The 23794-nt window shown below is 32.5% G+C and overlaps 1 long non-coding RNA gene across 2 annotated transcripts in view; it reads right to left on the bottom strand.

Moving 5' to 3' along the window:
* Positions 1 to 20234, bottom strand: part of LOC116421267 — an 82682-nt gene extending 62448 nt beyond the window's left edge. Inside the window, exons 1-2 of one of the 2 annotated variants that reach the window (XR_004231570.1) lie at positions 20197 to 20234; positions 19997 to 20103 (exon numbers count right to left, since the gene is read on the bottom strand). This is a non-coding gene — a long non-coding RNA (uncharacterized LOC116421267). The other variant, XR_004231568.1, reaches the window with a different exon arrangement.
* Between the last annotated feature and the right edge of the window lie 3560 nt (positions 20235 to 23794).

Here is a 23794-nt window from a genome sequence, read left to right as displayed (position 1 = left end):
CAATTGCTTCCCAAAAAGGAAAAAAAAATAAAAAGAACTGAGATAAGACATAGTCTACTTTACCTTCATAAAAGAATCAATCAGAGAGATGAATACACTAAGGATTTCTGGCCAAAACAGAAACAATTGCTATTTATATTAGTGCTGATCCATTAAAACCTAAGCAATAAGCCTAATATTATGAAGATATTATTTGAAGAAATACAAAAACAGATATGGAAAGCATTACTGTTGAGCATTTGGATGAAGAATAGAGGAAGAGACAAAAAGGGATATTGTAAATATAACATATTTCCAATTACTTAGACAAAAAAAAAAGGAAATAGAATGGGAATTTAAGAAATAGATCACATACTTGGGATAGAGGCAGAGTACAGTTTTTATTGTTTCTGTCATGTCCAACACTTGTGATGGAGTTTTCTTGGCAAAAATATTGAAGCACTTTGCCATTTCCTTCTCCTACTCATTTTACTGATGAGACAACAAAGATTAAGTGGCTTGTCCAGGATCACACAGCTACTAAGTGTCTGAGATGAGATTTGAATCCAGAAAGATGGAAATTTTCTGACTTCAGATTTAGTACTCTATCCTCTATTCCACCTGTCTGCCCTAGCATAATACTAGTATAATATGGTCTTGTTTTCCAAATTTCTACTGGATCTTTTTTTGTCCTTCTGTCAAAAAGAAAAGCAATAAAAAAGTCTATATCTATATATACCTCTATCTATATATCTGTTCCTACACCTATATTTATATCCTTACTTACTTCTACACTTAATGCTATACTTATGCCTATATCTATAACTATGCTTTTATCTATAGCATCTATCTCTATGTATCTATCCATACATAATAAATATGTTCCTATGCATATGTGTAGTTTGGGGCAAAATTTTTGTGGACTTGTCAGGCAAATATGTTTCTCTGTTTTTAAAAAAAATATTTCTATATGAGTGGACTTGGAGATTTAATAAAATATTTTGGAGCCAAGTACTTTATTGCTCAGATCAAGAGAAAGAAGCAACTGTCAACGTTTGTTGGGGGAGATGAGGTAAGAGATGAGTTAAGAATGAATCCAAAATTATGAAATAGTTGAAAGAAAACAAGAATTTTAACTCAGTAGCATTTTATTTTTGTGTTGAATTGCTTTTTATTTATTTTATTATATATTTTTCAATTATATTTATAGTTCATTTTTCTCAATTACATGTAATCAAAAAACTCTAACATTCATTTTAAAATTATTTCAGTTATAAATTTTCTTCTACCATGTCTCCCACAGGCTTGGTAAGGAAAGCAATATGATATATATTATTACATGTTTAAGAATGTAAAACATTTCCCTATCAGTCATGTTGCAAAAGAAAATGCAAACCTCTCCCCAAAACAACCAAGAATAATTAAGTAAAAAAAAAAAAAAAAAAGGATGCATCAACCTGCATTTATACTTCAACAGTTTTTTCCTTTGGAAATAGCATTTTAAATCTGGAGATCTTTGGAATTGTCTTGGATAATTACATTGTTGAGAATAACTAAATCGTTCATAAACTGATCATCATAAAACTTACTATTACTGTGTTTAATTTTCTTCTGATTATGCTCAATTTACTTTGCATCAATTCATGTAAGTCTTCTCAGTTTTATCACAATGATAAACCACAACTTGTTCAGCCATTTGTCAATTGATGAACATTTCCTCAGTGTTCAATTACCATCACAAAAAGAGCTGCTATAAATTTTTGTGAGTATATAGGTCCTTTCCTTTTTTTTTTCTTTAATTTCTTTGGGATAAAGACCTAATTATGGTAATCTGGTTCAGAAGGTATATGCAGTTTTATATCCCTTTGGCCATAGTTCCAAATTGTACTTCACAATTGTTGGATTAGATCATAATTCTACTAATAATGTTTTACTGACATTTTTCCACATCCTCTCCAACACTTTGTCCTTTCCTTCTTTTGCCACATTAGCCAGTCTGCTAGGTATGAAATGGCATCTTAGAGTTGCTTAGCTTGGCATTTCTTTAATCGAGTGATTTAGAGCAATTTTCATATGACTATTTAAGAACTGTTATTTTTCTACGGAAAACTACCTGTTTATATCCTTTGATCATTTATCAGTTGAAAAATGACTTGTATTCTTATACATTTAACTGTTATCAATTTGAAAATTGAGATTTTCTCAAAGAAACTTATAATTTCCCCCCTCCTAATTTTATATAAATTGTTTTTTTCAAAAACTTTTTTTAAAAATTATATAATCAAAATCATCCATTGTACATCCTCAGTTCTCTATCTCTCTTTTTTGGAAATAAGCTTTTCCCTTTTCCATAAATCTGAAAGGTTAATGATTTATGTTCCCTTAATTTGCTCACGGTATTACCCTTTTATATTTAAACCCCGTATTCGTTTTGGCCTCATAATAGTATATAGTATGAATATTGATCTATTACCTAGCTTCTGACAAAATACTTTCCAACTTAAGCAGCAATTTATCAATTACTGATTTCTTGTCCCAAACTCTTGATTCTCTGGTTCATCAAACACTAGATTACTATGGCCATTTACTACTATGAATATGTACTTAATCTACTCCACTGATCAATGTCAAACTTAAAAATTATATATCTATATCTACATATATATATATATATATATAATATAGACATATATGTGTGTGTATTCATGTTTAACAATAGTTTGCTTGGGGGGAGATTGAAAGGGTGAAAGGAGAAAAGGAATAAAGTAAAAAGTGCACAGCAGAGAATTGTAAAATCTGGAGTAGCTCTGTAGAGGACCTCAGGATCATCCTGAGTCCTTGGTCTTAGTGAAGTAGTGAAGTAGGCAGGAGAGCCACCAGGAGGATGGTCAAAGATGGAATATCTCATTTCTAGTCCTCTCAGCCCTTAAATATCCTTTTACAATTACATCATTATAGCATACTGAATATGTATTAACTAGAGAACCATTAGATCACCATGCTAAGTACCAAGTACATGTAAACTAGAGAACCATTATCTCATCAATTCCACGAAGTTAGCACCTTGTTGTAAGTATCCTTGTTTCAAGTATACTTCTCCAGAGTTCTGGCCCTCTACAGAGTACAAAAGAGTAACCCACAATAAAGCAAAGAAAGCATAGACAGTCATGAATATGATCTCTTCTATTATTATATATGCTTTCTTGAAATGGAAATTCATGGTTATACATTTTGAATCCTCCCTGATATTCTGCTGAGCACATGACAATATTGTGTTTTGTTTTTCTATACTATCTTTCTTTTTCTATTTTGTGTTTATTTTTCTTATTTTGCATTTAGTTTTAAATATTTATTAAATATGGATGATATTTATTTGGTGCATGTATATAATATTTAGTATTAATATTACTTTGTTGTTCAAGGTATCTTTAAGTAAAATGTAATTATCTTTATTTATTTATTGGGGCACTGTCTCAAGTTTCTTATTTTTGTACTACTGTTTTCAGAGCTAGCTCTGTGGTTCTCTAGATTTTTTGGTGCTTCCAAGGTGGTGTGATTTACAGAGAGAGGCAATCACTGTTTTCCTGACCTGTCTCTGGAAATGCTTCTTCCCTTAGACTATCCTGCTCCAGTTTACTCTTTATTACCAGGATGCTGAGCCCACAAATATTATTGGTTGTCCAATAATAACCTGTTGGTCTGTGTTAACAGGGTTTCTGAGATTAATGAGCAACAGCAATAAGGTACTTAAAGTTGACACAGGCAACAAGATTTGTTGTCCACCACTTGATCTAGTGACATTTCACAACTAAAAAGACACCTCTGAAAGCCCCAGCAATGGGCTCTGCCCAGAGAACTATGACACTGGGCCTGTACATAGTCAGAACCAGACCACTCTTCAATTTTACCTCTAAGCCACAAAATTAGTATATCAGTGACATGAAGGGCCTTGGTTTCTCTAATTTTTCTGTATATCTTCCACAAATTAAATTGCACTAATTCATTTTGACTATTACAAGATATGAAGCAAAGATTTTTCAATATTGTAGGAAGACATAAATTAATGGAAGTTAAAACAACTCAGAGTTTTCATTTTTCCCCAATAAAAGGAGCAAATATGACAAAAGAGGAAAACAGCTATTGTTAGTTGGGAGTGGAAGGATAAGAAGATGGGTGCACTGATGGAGCTGAAAGATAATTTAACCATTCTAGAAAAAAATTTAGAACAATACTTAAAAAGCAACTCCATATAACCTATGATTCACTGATACCAATATTAAGAATAAATGTACTCCAAGAAGTTCAAACACAGAGCTAAAAAATCTTAGGTGTACAAGAACATTTACAATGCACTTTTGATTGTAGCAAAGATCTGGAGTCAAACTGAGTCTCAATTAGCAATTGGCAAAACAAATTACAACACATGGATGTAATGAAAGATTATTGCTTCACAAGCAAAAATAATATGCTGCATTCATAGCAATATGGAGAGACTAATATGAACTGATATATAGTGAAGTTAATAGAATCAGCAAAATAATTTACATGATGGCTAGAGTAATAATTTGGAGAAAAATAACTCTGAAAGATTCTATAGCTAACCAAACCATGACTAATCACGACTTCAAATGCCTGAGGGTGGAAATATACTTCTCGTCCCTTCATAGAAAAGTGATGAATTAAAGATACAGATTCATACATGCATTCTCATGCATGGTCAATGTGATTATTCATTCTGCCTGTCTCCTTTCCTTTTCTTTTTCTTGATATATCTGTCAAGCATTATATGTGTTTATTACTTTCCCTCCTCTTGATAGAGGAATGTTCCAAATATTCCTTATATTTTCCTCTTTTTATCATCTCTATTAATCTCATTTATGCTCTTGGAATATCCTCTCTTATTCTTCTACTATTGACATATCGCCCATTGTTCAATATCTGGCATAAATGACATCAACTTCATGATGCGCTATTTTGTAACCTGTGAACTTTCCTACAAGGATCTCTCACACTTCCTCTCTCTCTTGTGACCTTTAACACATAATGCCTTGTTTTAGAGCCAGTTATATTTGTGTATATCTTATCTTATTTATTATTAGGCTTCAAGCTTTTTAAAGGTAAAAGGTACAATTTCAGCTCAGAAGGCTTAGCAATGCAAAACATATAACATGTTCTTAAAAATATCTGTGAATGTAACAGTTCCTGGCCATATTTGTTTTTTCTTTAATATTCCAATACATTTTTTCTTCCCAGAAAGTACTAAAGCTAGGAATTATATGTGACTTAAATATTCTGAAGAGAAAATATTATCCAATTATAGTAGGACTTTTAAAAGCACAGTCTTTTATGGTAACTTTATGGTAACCACAGTCCAAGAAAACTAGATGAAAAAGTGTGTCAGATATCAGATTGCATTCTTCTTTTCTTCTCCCTCTCCTTTTTTTTTCTTTCTCAGTTTTTTCTTCTTCCCTTCCCTTCTACAATCCTAGTAATGCAGTATTGGAGCTGGCATAGGTATACAGCCACCTAAATGGAAAAAGGAGCAGAAATGGTCCAGAGAAAAATAAAAGGAAAAGAGAGAGTCAGAATAGACAAAGATTGTCCAACATGGATACATGACACCAATATTGGGAATATAAGAGTTGCTAGACATAAGTGATCTTCTGATCCAGAATCATTCTGGTCATTGATCAGGTGGCAAAAGCTGCCTCAACAAGACCTAGAGTAGTCTCTTTAGTTTTTTTTGCATTGATACAGCATATTTCATAATTTTATGTCTATAGTAATAAGAAATGAAGTATATCTCTCCTCTATCATTGATTAGGAGTGGTGTCTTTCCCTTAGAGTAAATGAAATTTTGAATTTAGATGAAAAATCAGACGTGAGAAAGAAATAGAACTTTGGAATTTCATTTATAGAGCATCTTTTAGATTCCACTTTCATACAAAGAGCAAATGTGATTTAAACTATAAAGCCCATGTATTTTCCTTTTGCAAATTGAGGAGAAGATCATAAACTCCAGGTTGGAATAAATGAGTACATTTGTCATGAATTTATGGAATTTCATAGGGGACACAGTTGATATTTTAAATATTAGACTGTATCAAAGAGAACTTTTACCACAGCAACAGGAGATAGAGAAAAGAAGATACATTCCTGGCAACAATATCCGAGTATTTTTTATTTTTCTTGTGCTAGGAAGTACAGTATACTATAGTATATTACTTTGTATAGTATTGCTTGCAGCTTCTTTGTATAGTATTACTTGCAGCATCATCAATTTCTTACATAAAGAGGTAACTAACCTAGCAGCCCCTTCTATATTGAACAAATGTTTGAATGAACATGAAAGGCTGTAGAATTCATGATTAGATTATTTTTCATTGATATTATGAATTGACCTGTTTTAGAGATGAGATTATCATACACACGCACACACACACACACACACACACACACACATACACACTGCATCTGAGTTTAAAAAGATGTTCAAATTTACTTCACCTTCATCACTTCACTTTGGTTTTGTATTTTTAAGTTTTATTTATTTTTTCTTTTAATAGCAGAACTATTTCTAATTACGTTACACTATATGGAAAGTCAAGAAAACCGGAGTCCAAATCCTGTCCTAGATACTAGATGCATGAATCTAAGTCAATTTTTCTTCATATCTAAAATGTGGATAATACTAAGTTATCCCTCATAGACTTGTGATTCTAGGATGCCTTGAAAGTGGCCACAATGGCCTAATACTTTTACTATCTGATTCCTTCCCTACTATCTTATGGTTGCTTAATTAACATAATAAAGTCCAAGATTTATCTTTCCTTACCATTAATCAATACTGCCTACTCTGACTCATAACAGCCTTCTTACTCATGGTAGATTGATTTGGTATCAGGCCCCATCATGATCACTACCTAGGGGTTAGAAAAGCAAGATGACTTTGAGCTCTTTTTAACTCTTTATAAATCTTGAAATCTCATGAAAAATCTTCGGTTCCACCCCCTATCTAGGATGATCACTCTAGTGGCATCCCTTCCCCTGTATGAGATGTTTTGGATTTGCTGAATAAACTTTATTGCTTTACCCATTTTGTATCTCTGTAGTTCTGACAATGAGAGGCCATTTTCTAAATACCTCACAGAAATTTCTCATAACATTCCCCATAACTGGGACTATGTTGGAATAATTATAAACTGTAAACAAGGGTCATCTAAACCTCAAGAATTATCTTGATTTATATAGAAAAGAAGGGTTGGGAGTGGAAACTCTAGGTTCCAACGTCATTGGCTTCTAGTTCTCCTTTAACAAATACCTTATCAGACAGTAGGGCTAACCCTAAATCTTGTATCCTTTAGATGTCCTTCACCTTGATTTTTTTTTCTGAGAAAATTGGGGTTAAGTGATTTATTCAGAGTCACACAGCTAGAAAATGTTAAGTGTCTGAGACCAGATTTGAAGTCAGGACCTCCTGATGTCAGGGCTGGTGCTCGATGCACTGTGCAATTTAGCTGCTCCCACCTTGAGTTCTTAAGTAGAGACAAGAGGGGTGAAATAACATGTAAAGTTCACAGAAAAACTTAAAGAACTATGTAAATCCTAACTCATTTTCAAGTATGTAACTCCTCTTGCTCTTACCATTGCCCTTCTTCCCCCATGAATTCTTATAAAAAAAAGGGGAAGCAGTTATTCCCAAAAAATACTTTGTTTTTTGTTTCTTTTTTAAAACCTAGTCAACTTCTAGCATATTCTTGTCTTTAACAAAAGGAAAGAGTGATATTTCCTCCTCTTTGGGGCCAAATTGATTATTATTATTATATAGCATTAAACTTTGTTTTATTTTCATTTTCTTCATTGTAGAAATTGACTAAATTATTTTCTGGGTTCTGTTTATTTCTTTCTGTATGAATTCATAGAAATATTTTTCATGTTTACCCAAAGTCTTTATATTCATCATTTAATATGATTTAATATTGAATTATTATAATATAATATATTTAACCATTCTTTAACTGATTAGAACTAACTTTCCTACCATAAAATCATAGCATGAATTTTAGGGAAATTGGAGAATTTTTTTTTATCTTTGAAATTCTTTCATTGTTAACGCAGCAATTCAGATGGCAAGAACAAAAGGTAAAAATGGTTTAGTTACTTTTAAAAAAATCAAAATTTTTCTCCAAAATGAAGGAATCGTTTCATAATTCTACCAGTAGTGTATTAGTATCCCTATCTTGTTGCAGCCAATCTAGCAATAATTTTTTCCATATTTTGAAATAGGTTATAATTGTTAATTTACTATATATATATATATATATATATATATACACACACACAAAACAAAACCTCTGAACTGTATTATTTTCAAAGTAATATTATTTATTTGTAGCAATCATTTTTGTAGTCCTTGGCAGATTTTGTCTTTTTTCATAAAATATTGATCATGTGTTTTGACTTTATATTTCTCTGTTCTGTGTACATATAAATAAATCTATGTATATATATACACATAGAAATACACATTCATGGATGCATGTGTATATACACATGTATACATATATGTGTAAAATTTTAAAAATGTGTTTAATATCAGAGCTTTATCAGAGACATTTCATGAAATGTTAACCCCACCAATTGACAGTTTCTTTTTGCTCACCAATTTTGTTCAGGTGAAAGTTTTCAATTTCAAAAAATAAAAATAAATAGTGTATTTCATATCTCATGACATTGGTGTGTTTTTGTCTGCAAGCAATAATTGCTCAAATGGTTCTATAATGGTTTTGTCTATCTTGTGTTAACTTTTGACTATACCTCACACAATTTTAACAGAATCTACCTAAAAAGCTGAACATTTTCATCTTTTGTCCTGACATCAAGATACACTCAGAACACTGTACACTTTTTATCCCTTGCCCTCATCACATGTCTATTCCTTCTTCTTTTCTTGTCATGCATTTCCCCGATATCTTTTTGTTCCAGTTTTTCCTTAAAGATCTCCTTACTACCTATATTTTAGAAAGGACTCAGACTCAACTTGTGCTATCCATTGCTTTTATATATTGATGTTTGATTTTTTAAAAACTGGTTATATTCCATGATTTGGAAAAAAAATGATGTTATCATTAAGCACCAGTAGAATATTAGTATTTTAAAAGATAGCTCTTTGTATATCAATTCTTAGCTCTGACAATTTATTCTGAAGGAGCACAATTGATTAAAGTATGATCCTGACATCCATAATGACATTTTCTTTTTATGATAAGGATCTTATTTCTCAATATATATAGAGAATTGACCCAAGTCTATTAAAAAAGAGGCTATTTCTCAATTAATAAATGGCCAAAGGATATGAACAGTTTTAAAAAGAAGAAATTAAAGTTATCAGTAGTCACATAAAATGTTCTAAATCTCTATTGATTAGAGACCTGTAAACTAAAACAATTTTGAGATACTTCTTCACATCTATTCAGATTGTCTAACATAACAGAAAAGATGCATGAGAAATGTGTAAGGGGACACAGAAAAATTATTGGTGGAGTTGCAAACTAATTTAATCATTCTGGAGAGCAATTTGAAATTGTGCCCAAAGGGCTATCAAACCACATACTTTTGACCTGGCAATATATCAATGTATTGGTCTGTATCCCAATGAGATCAAAGAAAAGGGAGAAAGACTTATTTATACAAAAATATTTATAACAGCTTTTTGTTGGGGTAAAGAACTGGAAATTAAGGGATGCCTATCAATTCAGAAATGGAGGAGTATCCTATGTGATATAGCACTGTTACATCAATATTATAAGGGTTATCAACTGTAAAAGACAGATAATTATCCAGTCAATAATCCAAGAAAATTCCAAAAGATCAATTATGGAAAAATGCTATCCATCTTTAAAGAGAAAAAAAAAAAACTGATGAACTGAGTACAAATTGAAGCATATTTCTTTTTGCTTTATTTTTCTTATTTTGTGTTTTTTTTTCCCTTTTGAACTACGGGATTTATTTTGCATAAATTCTCTACATAGAGAATTTGTGCGTGTGTATATGTGAGGATGTGCATGTGTGTGTATAGCTTTGTTTTCAAAAGATAGGTAAAAGAATTTTGAATTCAACAATTTTAAATGAATTTTAAATTTTACATGGAGTTAGGAAGTATCTAATTAAATAATATAATATGGTAAATTTAAAATGATATTTTCCTACCAGATAAAGCTAAATCAATCTCACTTTTGTGATTTTTTTTTGGGGGGGGGGGGCTTATCACATTCAGCACCTATCTTTTTTTTTTTTTTTGGAAGGAAGAAGAGAAGAAAGAAAATCTTAAGACTTTAGCATAATCTACAAATCTTTAACTCCTCTTATTCTTTTCTTCTCATCTTTTTCCCCCTACATTTTTCCTTATCATCACCTACTCCCACCTTTTAATTTCTATCATTGAATACCAAAGGTATCTTGATTTTACTTGAAGGATATAATTGAGTTATTTGAATAATTTTGCTACCTCTTCCCAGTCTTCAACTGATATTAGGATATATATTTCAGTTTCATAGGTTGATATATTTGCAAATGTTTAACATCCAAACTACAATATGAAAGGACCAAAAAGACCATAAAATATAATTTCTTTTGCTTTTAGAATTTAATTAAAATGAATTTTTCCTGTTCCTTTTTTGCCTCTCCAAGGAGTACCTGTGAATCATCATTCCATGAATTGCACCTTTTTTCTTTTAGATTATTATTCATAGTTCATAATGTGAACTAAGTCAAGATTAATAAAATTCAGCTTTTCCAATATTTATTACATAAGCACTTTACATTTAAGGTACCAAAATCAAGTTAAAGTTTATAGATTGTATGATTCTCTAATATCTTTTCCGTTTTCCTCTATCCTGCCACTGCAGAATTCAAAGGAAACTACAAAGGACTGAAGGAAATTTTTTTTTTTTTTTTGTTTGTTTGTTTTGTGGTTCTTAGTTTTTCACCTACATAATATAGGGGTGATATTTGAACATGTCTAACTTCTTTTCTTGTTCTAACACCATACACTTTATAAAGTCTAAACTAAGGAAGAGGGTTTATTCAAGAGGTAGGGTTTTCCAGGTTTGAAACCTATGTTTTGGGGGCCACTATTTCCCTGGAAATTCTTTAATTTCCATAAAGTTTATCAGGTACTGATAAAATTTAACACTTCCTTCTTCTATGCCACACTTACTCAAAAGGTGTACATCCAAGTAAAATGGACATATAATTCAAATTAATTATATAGATATCAATGTAGATATATTCATCTATGGTATCAATATGATCTTTTATTTGTTATTTAATTGATAAAAATATACAGATATAAATAATAGTAATAGAGTGACATAAGAAATATATACATATAATCTCTAATATATCAACAATTTTAAATGGAACAATATTTAAATAATTTTTGTTTAGTAATTTCAGTTGCATCTGAAGATTTGAGATGGCATTAGGTGTTTTCTTGATAAATATACTGGAATGTTTTGGCATTTTCTTGTCCAGCTTAATTTTACAAATGAGAAAATTGAGGCAAATCAGGTTACGTGGCTTACCCAGAGTCATACAGCTAGTAATTATCTGTGGTCACATTTGAATATGAATCTTCCTGATTCCAGACCCCACATTATATTCATTACATTATTTAGCTATTATAAAATAAATAACTGATGACTTCTAATACTCAACAAATTGACTTTTCAAACTTATTCAGCCATGATATGCTTGCAGCAACACAAGGTTGAAGATTCTGCCTTTTCAAATAAATGTAAGTATCTCTTTAGGAGTTAACAGAAGACCCATAAATTCTGCCAGATCACATATACATGCACATATCTCCCAATGAAGTTACCCAACAGCAATAGCCTTTTTGTTTATGTTCACTATATTCAGGCTACCTAGATATACTGAAGAAAAAAGTAACAAATCAAGTTTAGTGATGGGGGAAAGAGAGTAGTATATGAATGGTGATAGAATCAGTAGATAAGCAGGTAGGCAGTGACTAACCACACCCAAAATATCATAAAAAGATTAATATATATTTTACCTTGAAATAGATCTGGCAATATTAAAGAAAAAATAATTTTAAAAGCAGTATTTGAATAGAAAAAAAAGGAAATGCAGAATCAGAGAGAATTAAGTACATAATATAAATGATATATCTATATTAATCCCACCTGACAAAGTGAAGCTATAAAAACTCTAGTTACATCATATATTCATGTATCCATATATCTCAACCAGTGCTTCTGTTACAACTTTCCCAGTTGTAATTTAGTTTCTTACTAAAAGCAAGAAACAAGTGCTTCAGGCTTATGGCACTCTTCTGCTCCCACAGTATATAGTTTTTGGGTTAGAAAATATTTTCTCTCCATATATCAGTTTAAAGACAAAAATCTAAATTCCTGTACACAGAAAAGTCAATTTTGTTCCATTATATTCTCTATGATATGTCACTCACTATAGATCTCATCAGTAACTGTGCCACCCATAGGCCAATGATAGAGTAATTTTGATGATGTGTTACAAAAGCAAAAAAGCTGTTTCAAAATGATGCATGTTGAGAAACCTTTTGATTTTTTTATACAAAGAGTAGATATATTAAAAGTCATTTTAAATTAGTGAGTTTTCAAGATACATTAAGTATAAAAATATTTGATTAGATATATATTTGTCTTTCCTTCTTTCCTTTTACTTTTTAATTAAAACTTCTGATATCAAAAGTAGCACTTTATTATTCATATGATTCCCCTGAGCTTATTCTGCACTAACCTATACCTGGCACTGCCCAGGGATGGTGACAGAAAGGTCCCTGAGCTGCATTGATAACAGCTTTGCTGTCAGTTATTATCCAGTGATTTTTAAAAAGAAGAGGAAAGAAAGAGAGAGAGAGAGAGAGACAGAAAGAGAGAGAGAGAGAGAGAGAGAGAGAGAGAGAGAGAGAAAGAAAGAAAAAGGAAAAGAAAAAAAAAGAAAGAAAGGAAGGAAGGAAGGAAGGAAGGAAGAAAGGAAGGAAGGAAGGAAGGAAGGAATGGAGGAAGGAAGGGAGGAAGGAAGGAAGGGAGGAAGGGAAGGGAGGAAGGGAAGAAAGAAAGAAAGAAAGAAAGAAAGAAAGAAAGAAAGAAAGAAAGAAAGAAAGAAAGAAAGGAGAGAAAAAAAATAAAGAAAGAAAAGTCATAATCTTTGGCCAATAATGGGATGTAATAGCATTCTTGACTAAGAAATCAGCAGGGATCAAGTGATGATGGGAGAGTGAATTCTGTAATCTTCTGTAACCCTTTCTTATATAATTTTAAAAAATATTACATGAATTTTTATTTCTAAATTCCAGCAGTTTTTTATAATCTGGATATTTATAATCTTCAGCAGAAATATTAGTGAATACTGATTTTATTTGGAATAGAAATATAAAAATAAGTATAATGAATTTCCTTTGAGCAGGAACTGTTCCTGCCTTCCTTTGTAACTCCAGCACTAAACATGTTACCTAAACTAACCATAAAAGGCTTTTTGATGAACTGGATAACAAATTTTATTAACTGATGTGTTGATGTAATTAATATTGGAGAGAGATCTCTAGAGATTCACTGAAGAACTCTGTAAAGATTTGTGAAAACCACAAAATATTACAGTTGGAAGGAAACTAAGACATTATCTAATTTTTCATGTCCATTTAGAAGAGAAAGCTGAAGCCCAGAAAAAAAAAAGTAATTTAATGTTAAAAGGTTAGTCCAAAGAAGGACTAAGTTTACATATAGACTGACATAAATCCAATACTTCTTTCATTTTTCAAAATATTTTGTGGGCATGTTTCATATTGACATCATTTCCCAATGTCCTCACTCCAAATATATTGCTTTCTCATTTAAAAAAAAAAAAAAACTATAAACAAAGTAAAATGAAAGTATATCCACACCTTTATTCTTACCAGCTCTCTACTAAAAGAAGTTTACTTATTATTAGTTCACTGGAGTCAAGATTTGTCATTACATTACTATTAATAGCTTTTAAGTGTTTTTTTCTTTAATTATTGTTGCCACTATTTATGTTGTTTCTCTAGGTCTAGCTATTGAATACCCTGTCTGTGTTCATTTATACAATTCTTCACAAGTTGTTCTGTATTGTAATGGTCATCATTTCATAAACCATAATCATAATTCATTAATCCATTAATGATCAGCAAGCATATATTTTACTAGTTTGCTACCTCAAAATATGTTTCCAAGAGTATTTTGTTATATATATATATATATAGTAAATTTCTTTCTTGTTTTTCTTGAGGCATTTGTGGCTAAGTGATTTGTCCAGGGTCATACAGCTAATAAATGTTAAATATCTGAAGTTAGATTTGAACTCAGGTACTCTTGACTCCAGGGCTGATGCTCCATTTAACTACTCCAATTTTTTTTTCTTACTGACCTACTTGAGGTAGATAACCACAAAATGATAAATACTCTCACAACTATTCTTAATATCCCAGAAATTCTGAACTTGTGTAAATTATCACCCAGACACTGTTCCATACACTCTACTACACAATTCCTCATTCCCATTTCCCTCAACCTTCTGATCCCCACAATTTTTTCATACTTCTGCTAAGTTCTTCTTGAAGGTCTGTTCCATAAGCAACAAACTTCCCTTTAACTTAAATATCCCCCCACTCCTTCAATGTATTAGTTTTTACTGAAACCTAGCTTCCCCTGAGGACAGTTTCCCTGGCTACTCTTTTACTCTATTATTAATTCTTTTCAGTTTCCTGGTAGAGGGACTGGAGTTGGAATCTCTTACTACCCTTAACACTTCCAAGTTTTCCCCTTTCTTCCATTGCTCAGTTATCTTCTTTTGAGATTAATGCTATTCATATCTACCACCACAATGAAAATGCTGATATGTGTTTTTATCATTTTTCAGGAGACTCTACTTCCTTACTTAATGAGTTTTGTGTATAGCTTGCAATTTTTCTTCTTCCCCAATACATGCCTTCATGTGGTTTTAATATACATTATTTATTTTTCTTCTAATAACTTAACTACAGTTTCTCAACCTACTCACCTATCTGTCACTCTTCCAATTCTTGATTTTACCATCACCCACAAATGTTTATATTCAAGAATTTTTGAAATTCTTCTTATCTAATCACAATCTATTGGATTTTCACCTCTCCTTCTGCCTTCCCTTACAAAGCTCTACTCTTTGTCTCCAATCCCTTGACATCTCAATTCTCTCCCAAGTCATTTATACTAAAATGTGAAGACTGAGTTAGCACCCTGGATACTTTAGAATCAGTTGGACTCAATAAGCAAAGGTCCTTGAATCTTTATTCTTTGTTGAAGGGAGAGGAATAGATGCAGGAATCCCCTCTTTTTCTCCCTCCTGGAGTCACCCTGGCTTGTCCTACTCCACCCTTTAATCCCTCCTCCAAATCTCTCTATACACCAACAGATCAAGCCAGCACAGAATGGTGGGCTGGGCCATTTTCCAAGCATATGCTAATAGAGTATTGTTCAGCTCTCTACACTAAAATATACACATTCTACTCTTCTTCCATCTTGACTCCTAAGTCAAATCAATATGATCTCCCTTTCTTGAATATCTAGTCCCCTTACATATTGAGTATGCTTAACCAAGCATCATCCTATAAGCATTCCCACTATTCATCACCTTTGGTTCTACACATGTGCTGCCAAACAAAGGTGAAGAAAATCATATGACCATTCTGACTGGATTAACTACAAATTTATATTATAAAATCTCACCTGGTTCCTTACTGCTGCTGGGAAATTCTTCATCTTCCTTATCAACTTACTATCCAATTCTTCATAGTAGTTCCCTGCTATCTAGAGGCAGAGACTACAATCTTTTATTTCTATCATAGTAACTATAAATCATCACTCCTTATTTTTTGTAGGTATTACTAAAAACCATAATGGAGCTATATTATTATTATATTATATTATATTACATATATAATATATTAACAGGGCATTTTGCCATGACTCTTTTTTTCTTTTGTTCTTATAATTGTCAGTGAAGAAATTCCCTCAAATAATGTGAGTCAGGACCTAGTCTGCAACTTAGACATTTGCTTGGGGTTTGTGGTTGGAGTCAATGCAGTGAAGTAAAAAAATCACAGCTACCAAAGTTACCACTAAAACTCTCCCAGAAGATGACAAAACAAAGTTCTGAAAAGTTGAGTGCATGAAAGCCAAAAAAAAAAAAAAAAAAAAAAAAGTAAAAGTACATAATTTCCCCTGCCCAGGCCAGCTTAGAAAGATAAAAAACCTGTTTGTGGACATTGGGATACAGTGAACACTGACACAGCAGAAAGCAAAGTGCTGTGGAAGTGGCATTATTTGTGAGTTGTGGTGGAGGATCATGGCTCAAGAATGGGAATTGATACATTGTGAGAAAGAGATCCCAGAACATCCCAGATCACTGCATGAAGGAATGGATGCTATCTAGCAGTTCTCTCACCATTACTAAATTCCAGGGTATTCCAGTTCCAGGGTAGAGAAGTATGATCTTGATTATAAAAGATCAAGATCCTTTTCTGTGCTTAGAACAAGGATCATACCACATGAGAAATACTACAAATGTACAATATCCAAGATAAAGCTGTGAAAGCAAAAGGATATAAAATTCAGAAAAGCTCAAGTCAGACATACTCCTAGAGATAAGCAGAGTCTAACTTTAGCATAAAATCCAAAGCAATCAATGAAAAATAAAACAATCATATAATCAATTATGAGGCAGGGAGACTCAATATACAAAGTCAGAAGCCAATGACTTAAAAACACCTATATATGAAGCTGCCTTATATGTAGATTGGATCCAAATCCAACAAGAATTCCTAGAAGACCCAGAGCAGGAGGGGAAGAAGCAAAAAAATTGTGAAATTCACCTTTGTTATCCATCTTCATCCCCATCTCACCTGTGCCTTCAAGAAGCTGTAGCACATGCACCTGTTACCTTCTAGTAAACCATGTTGGCAGATGGACTAAACCAGATTGTGAGTAACTGACAGGCCTCAAACCTGTCAGTAAGAGGATCTCTAACAGAAGTAGGTGAAAACTCTCCCTATCATAATGGGTAGATGAAAACAATATGTTCCAAGGGCCAGGAAGGCAGCTAAAGCAGCTACTGTGGGGAACTAAGAGCATGGTCAGACAAGAAAAATGCCCAAAGCATTATGAAAACAAATTTATATAATTATGAAAATTTTGAAAAGAAAATCAAAACTTTTGTAAAAGAGTTACAAAGAATACTAAACAAAATAACACTTTAAAATTAGGATTGGCCTTATGTAAGCTAATGATTTCATAACACATCAAGAAACAATAAAACAGTCAAAATTCTAAAAGCAATAGAAAAATTGAATTCTCATAGGAAAAATAACTAATATAAAAATCAAGAAGAGAAAATTTAAGAATCATTTAATTACTGAAAGTTAAGATAAAATAAAATGCCTCAGCAAAACATCTTAAAAAATTACAAAATTGCCCAGATATCTTTGAATCTCAGAGAAAGTTAGAAATTGAAAGAATTTATCAATTACTCTTGAAAAGAAAATCTCTAAATTAAAAATCCAAAAATTATTATAACCAAAATCAAAAACCCCCAAGTCAAGGAGAAAATACTACAAAGAGCAAGAAAGAAATAATTCAACTATTATGGATCCATAATCAGGATCATACAGGAGGTATCAGTTATCATGCTAAAGGAGCAGAGGGCTTATATATGATTTTTCAAAAGGCAAAAAACTAAGATTCCAACTAATAAAAACCTATCCAATAAAACTGTGTATAATCCTAAAGGGAAAAAAAATAATGAAATAAAGGACTTTCTACCATTTCTGATGAAGAGGAAAGCTGAATAAATATTTGACATTTAGATAAAATTCTCAAGAGGATGATAAAAAAGTAAACATGAGTGAAATACCATAAGGGAATTAGTAAGGTTAAACTATTTACATTTCCAATTGGAAAGATGACTCATGTAACTTTTAAAATTATCATCATTAGTGCAATTAGAAGGAATTTACTTAGATGGCATGAATGGGTTTATTATCTTGGGATGATCTTAAAAAAAGAATAGAGGGATGAGAAAGGGGAATGCACTGGGAGAATGGGGGTGGGGAAGAAAAAATGGTGAAATTTTTTTTAGAAGAAGAAATGGGACAGAAAGCCAGGCTTCAACTTCACACTGTTTTTAACTGGTTCAGGGAGGGAAGTGTACAGTTATTCCTTTCACATTGTGAAGGTTAGGGATGGGCGACCCTATGACACCTATGATCTGGAGAATATACACAAAAAAAACTTTTTGTCCTCCCTTTATAACAAAAAAGAAGTATAATTTTTTAATGGAATTTTTATAGTACCTTACTGTAAATTTTGGGATGATATTGTGCAATGTTATGAACATAGTTCATTGCTGAGGTTCTTAATTTTTTTTCTGTGTCATCTGCTGATTGCATGGTAACCTACAATATATCAAAAATGCAATTGAGGGAAGCCATAATTGGGAAGGGATTACTGTATATATTTTTCATCCTTTTTTTTTTTTTTTTTTTTGGCTGAGGCAATTTGGATTAAGTGACTTGCCCAGGATCACACAGCTAGTTAAGTATCCAAAACCAGATTTGAACTCAGGTCTTCCTGACTTCAGGGCTGGGGCTCTATCCATTGTGCCCCCTAGCTGCCCCCTCATCCTTCATTTTTGAAGAGGACTAATGATACCATGAGTGATGTCTTTACTTGCCTGTGTATTAGATTTATGTGAAAAAGAGATATGCAAAGTCATCAGTCTCCCTCTCTCTTCCTGAATCATCAAAGTCCAGTGATAAAAGTAAAGATGCTTTTGGTGTTTTTGTTGTCTGGCCGTGCTATCACTGTTTAACAGTATCTGCTATAGTTGACTTCATGGTCCTTGAAACAGATTGTTCTCATCTACCCATTCTGACAGAAAAAAGTTTTCACATATTTCAGGTAGATATCCTCCTATTTATTGACAGATTTGAGGCCTGTCAATTATTCTCAATCCGATTTAGCCTATTTGCCAAGATGATTTACTGGGATGTGGCTGCTGCGTATGCTACAGCTTCTTGGAGTCACAGGGGATAGTTGGATGAAGATGAATTACAAAGGTGGATGAACAGTCTTTAATAAGCTCAGCACAAACTCACACCATGCGAAGTAAGAGGGAAAAAAGATTGAGAAAAAAGCAACGATAATAAGAGGAAGAATAGATTAGGAGGGAATGAACAGAGGTACTGAGGAATGCTATATTGAAAGAGTTCCGGTTCCACCTAATTATAATATCATCTTATTCATGTCTTCATAATTTTTATAAGAATATTCTACTTTGTTAATTGTTTAGCTAAGAGCTGGGCAATTTATATCTGCAAAATTCCCTTGTTTTATAACTATGTTAAAAAGATAATTTGTTTGGTCTATCTTAAACTGATCTAGGTAGATAGAATTCTCATAAAATAGACTGAGCCTAAAGGACTTCTAGCCAAGATGGCTATTTGAATGGAGGCAAAATACCCATGTCCTATATATCTACTCTAACAAAAGATATTAAATTTCTGCTGTGTCAATTAATGATCAAGAAATTCAACAGGAAGCTATAGTGACTTTTATATGAGAGTGTCTTCCACCAGCACACAAATACATCTGGAAGCTGTCAGGTAATAGAAAAGGGGGCCAACTAATAAGTCAGTGCTCTACAATGCCTGCTATAGCTGCCTTTATGGCCCTTGGAATATATTGTTCTCATCCACACATTCTGAAAGGTAAAGTTTCCACATGCTTCAGGCAGACATCCCCCTACTTACTGACAGGTTTGAGGTCCATAAGTTTGTAAAACCATATTGGCTCTTTGAGATCAGTATTTCAAAACGTTCATCAATCAATTCTTACATCTTGCATCTCTTAATCATCTTATTATTCCCCACCCCTGCTCATGAATCCAAATCAAGGTTACTGACCTGTTATTTTGAACAATTCATGGCATAGCTAAGGGTTGGAGATGAAGTTAAGATGACACTTCTACTCAACTGAAATCTTCAGATCCAGATCACTGCATATGATAGCACTGAAAGAATCAGCATAAGAGTTTCATGAAACATTTGATCTCCAGTATTTTCTATGGTCTTACAAAATTATGTGCTAGAGACCACAAAGATACCTGAGGCATCCTAATCTAAATATTGCTTTACTGTTCTAGTAACTATTGTTACCTGAGGCTTCCGAGTTCCATGGCCTGAGGCTTTCTTACTATGATAGGCTTTCACTGAGAGTGTGATTCTTTTGTTGCCTCTGGATACAGAGTGCTGCAAGCTACACATGTCTGATGGGACTCTAAACTTATTTGATTCTACTGGTACTGAATTAGTAATCGGCCCCCTTTTCTATTACCTTGACAGCTTCTAAATGTATTTTTATGCTGGGGAAAGACACTCTCAGATAGAAGTCATTATAGTTTCCTATTGAATTTCTTGAACATTACTTGGCACAGCAAGAATTTCATATTTTTTGCTAGAGTAGATATGTAGGAGCTGGGGAATTTGCCTCCATTAAAATAGCCATCTTGGCCAGAAGTTCTCTGGATTCACTTTTACTTTTATGGAAATTCTACCTACTTAAATCAGGTTAAATCATTAAAATATAATAGGTTCAAGATTTTAAAATAATCTATATTCTGCCTTATAATATTAAAAGAGAATAGTTCTACCAATAATTTCAAAACTCCTCCTAATACACTGGATTACAATAAATACATCCCCAAATTATGAAATGAATTTTTCTTTGAAATACTCCCTTCCCACACTGATCTATTTTTAGAAATCTGCTTCTTCTTTATAGAATTAATTTTCCAAATCTCAATGTCCTTAACCCAGTCATAACATTCAGTTTACCAACGTAAGAAGGTACAATGTAGTTTTCAATATAGAATTGCCATTCTCATTCCTGCCCCATGCTTTCAACCATTCTTATGCCTCTTTTCTATATCAAGTATCTTATCACCAGTTCTTTCAGGATGCTTTTTTCTATATATTGACATTAGTTAACCTAACATTTTTATCTAAAGTATAAATATTATTAATAGGCATAATATATTTGTACATGTGTATTTTAACAAGGGCATATCAGAAACCTTGCATAAACCCAGAAGAGTGAGTTTAATGGAAAGGATTTTAAGTACTGTTATGAATGAAGCCTGGGAAAGGAGATTTTTTTTGGCTGACTGACTTTTTTGACCCTTCCCCACTAAAGAACAAAAGCAAAAACAAAAACTTGTTGATCGACACCTATATCACCTACACATTGTAAAGTCTCTTGAGAAGTAAGATTATCTGAAACAGAAGTGGCTTATGAAATAATTGAATCAAATCCTATTATTTGGAAATTGGTCAAGCCCAAGTCAGTTACAAGCCATGCCATTATGTGCTATTATGATTCCCTTTACTCTTAAAACTATTAGAGAGCACATTGTCTTTTATGTTTTTAAATTCCCCTTAACTCACTTTTTTTTAAATACCAATATTTTTTCTTTGAATAACACTGACCTTGAATAGGGGAGCCATATGGCTGTGAGATATGGAACACCACAATCTCAGAATAATCACATTTGTGGATGATTCAAATGGCAACGGATGTACCTGGTGGGCTGCAGCATGTTACCAGTGATAATTTACATTCAAATAGTGACAGAAAAAGACTGTATCATAGCATTAGAATTGGAGATATTCTTAAAGTTATCTAGTTCAAGCTCTTCATTTTACTGATGAGAAAACAGATGTCTAGAGACTTTAACTTTGCCCAAAATTCACCAGGAATAAGCATCAGAACAATCAAGACCCATCTTTCATAATTCCAGGTCCAGTGTATTTCCCACCATATTATACTACTTATTATATCACTAAAAATATGTATGATTGAGAATAAAACAAAATAGAGACAGCTTACAGTTTTTGCTAACCATAACCAAATCGCTGTTCCCAGGAAAGTTCAGAAAGTTGTTTTTCCTCTCATATGCCACCCCTCAAAAAAGGATGACATTTTTAAATGAAATTTATTTTATTTGAAGAAACAGAATAATAAAAAAGAAAAACAGAAAATCAATACAAAACAAAATGAAACAAAACAAAAGAGAACACTGCCATATGCCCAGCAGAACAGGAGGGATGACTGAAAATATATAACATCATATACTAATTTAAGAAAGTATATATATTATATATATATATATATATTTCAAAAAATATATTCATAGGTGTCCATCTTTTCTTTACTTCCTTGTAAATTATTCTTTTGTTTTCTATCTTTTTTTTACCCCCCCCTTTCATCCCCCCCTCCATTGCCAAGCAGGCTGCAGTTAAGAAAGGATACATTTATGTATACACACACACACACACACACACACACACACATATATATATATATATATGTATATATATATATATATATATACACACACACACATAGACATATACATATCTCCTCTTCATCCTGCCTATTCCCAAATTACAGTTAAGAAAAGATATATTTTGAATACATGTGTAGATATATACATACACTCACACACACACACACACACACACACACACTGCATACACACATATGTCTTTCATATCACTGCTGACTCTGTTCTATAACTTGGCTTATTATCACTTCACTTCCCCCTACCCAGGGATCCCTCCCTTCTCTTTTTTCCTCACCCTTTGCTTCCTCATTCACCCATCCCTTCCCTCTTATTTCTTTACAAATTTTGGAGGGTGCTATACCTTCCTATATCTAAGTAAATCTACTTTTATTTCATTTTGCTCCATTATCAAATCTAAACTACCTGAGAACTAGCATGAGTGGGGCCCAGCTTAAAACAACTAATATTCATGACATATTAAAAGAACAAAATGAGAGCCTTCCCTCTACTGAAGAAAGAAATAAGCAATAGCAATTACCCAAGATAATGATTCTTCTGGTTGTTGGGAGAGATTAAAATGATAAAGAAGAGGATGAAAAATCAAGGTAAGAGAATGAGGTCAATACTAAATATTCATAGAATGCTTGAAAGTTTATAAAGCATTTACATATGTAATTTTATCTTACCTCTACAATATCCCTGTGAAATTAGTATTAAAGGCATTATTATCATTTTATAGATTAGGAAATTGAGGCTAAGGAGAAAAGTGATTTGGATGAAAGAATCAAATAGCCAATAGATATCAAGAGGCATATTTCAATTCTTTTTAACTCTAAGAGCAGTGGAGTATCCCTTGTGTGTCATGAAAGAGAAGAGTAGCCACAATGAGATAACAGTCACTGACTTAAGAAACTAATTCTTTAAAAAACTTAAAATTTTCATTTTCTTTCTCCTAGTTGCTTGAAACTTTACATTTCTGAACAAGAAAAGTAAATGCACACATGTCTACCTCGTACTTCTCATTCTTCTAAGGCACATATTTTAAATCCAATAGTATGATCACAACAGGAAGGTAGTTTCAGGTAGGTAGTTAGTTATACTCCCTTTATACTGAGACAAAGAAATCCAACACAACAGGGTGAAAGATAGTGCCACAGTGAACATAAGTCAAGCTTTTTGATTTTTAATCCCTACAAATCTAATGCTCAGTTGGATGCCATGTGAACACAGTATTATGTGAGAGGCTTACAAATGACTCTTTGCCCTTATTAGTAGGTCTGATGCCTCACAGGCAGAAGGCATTGATGCTCATGGATGATTTCCCAGGGGTCAGTGCCTTTTTTGTATTGCCTTTGCTTAA

Source organism: Sarcophilus harrisii, chromosome 1 (genome assembly GCF_902635505.1).
Source record: "Sarcophilus harrisii chromosome 1, mSarHar1.11, whole genome shotgun sequence".
NCBI lineage: Eukaryota > Metazoa > Chordata > Mammalia > Dasyuromorphia > Dasyuridae > Sarcophilus > Sarcophilus harrisii.
Note: the sequence above shows the minus strand (reverse complement) of the source record. Positions and strands in the feature narration are given on the sequence as shown.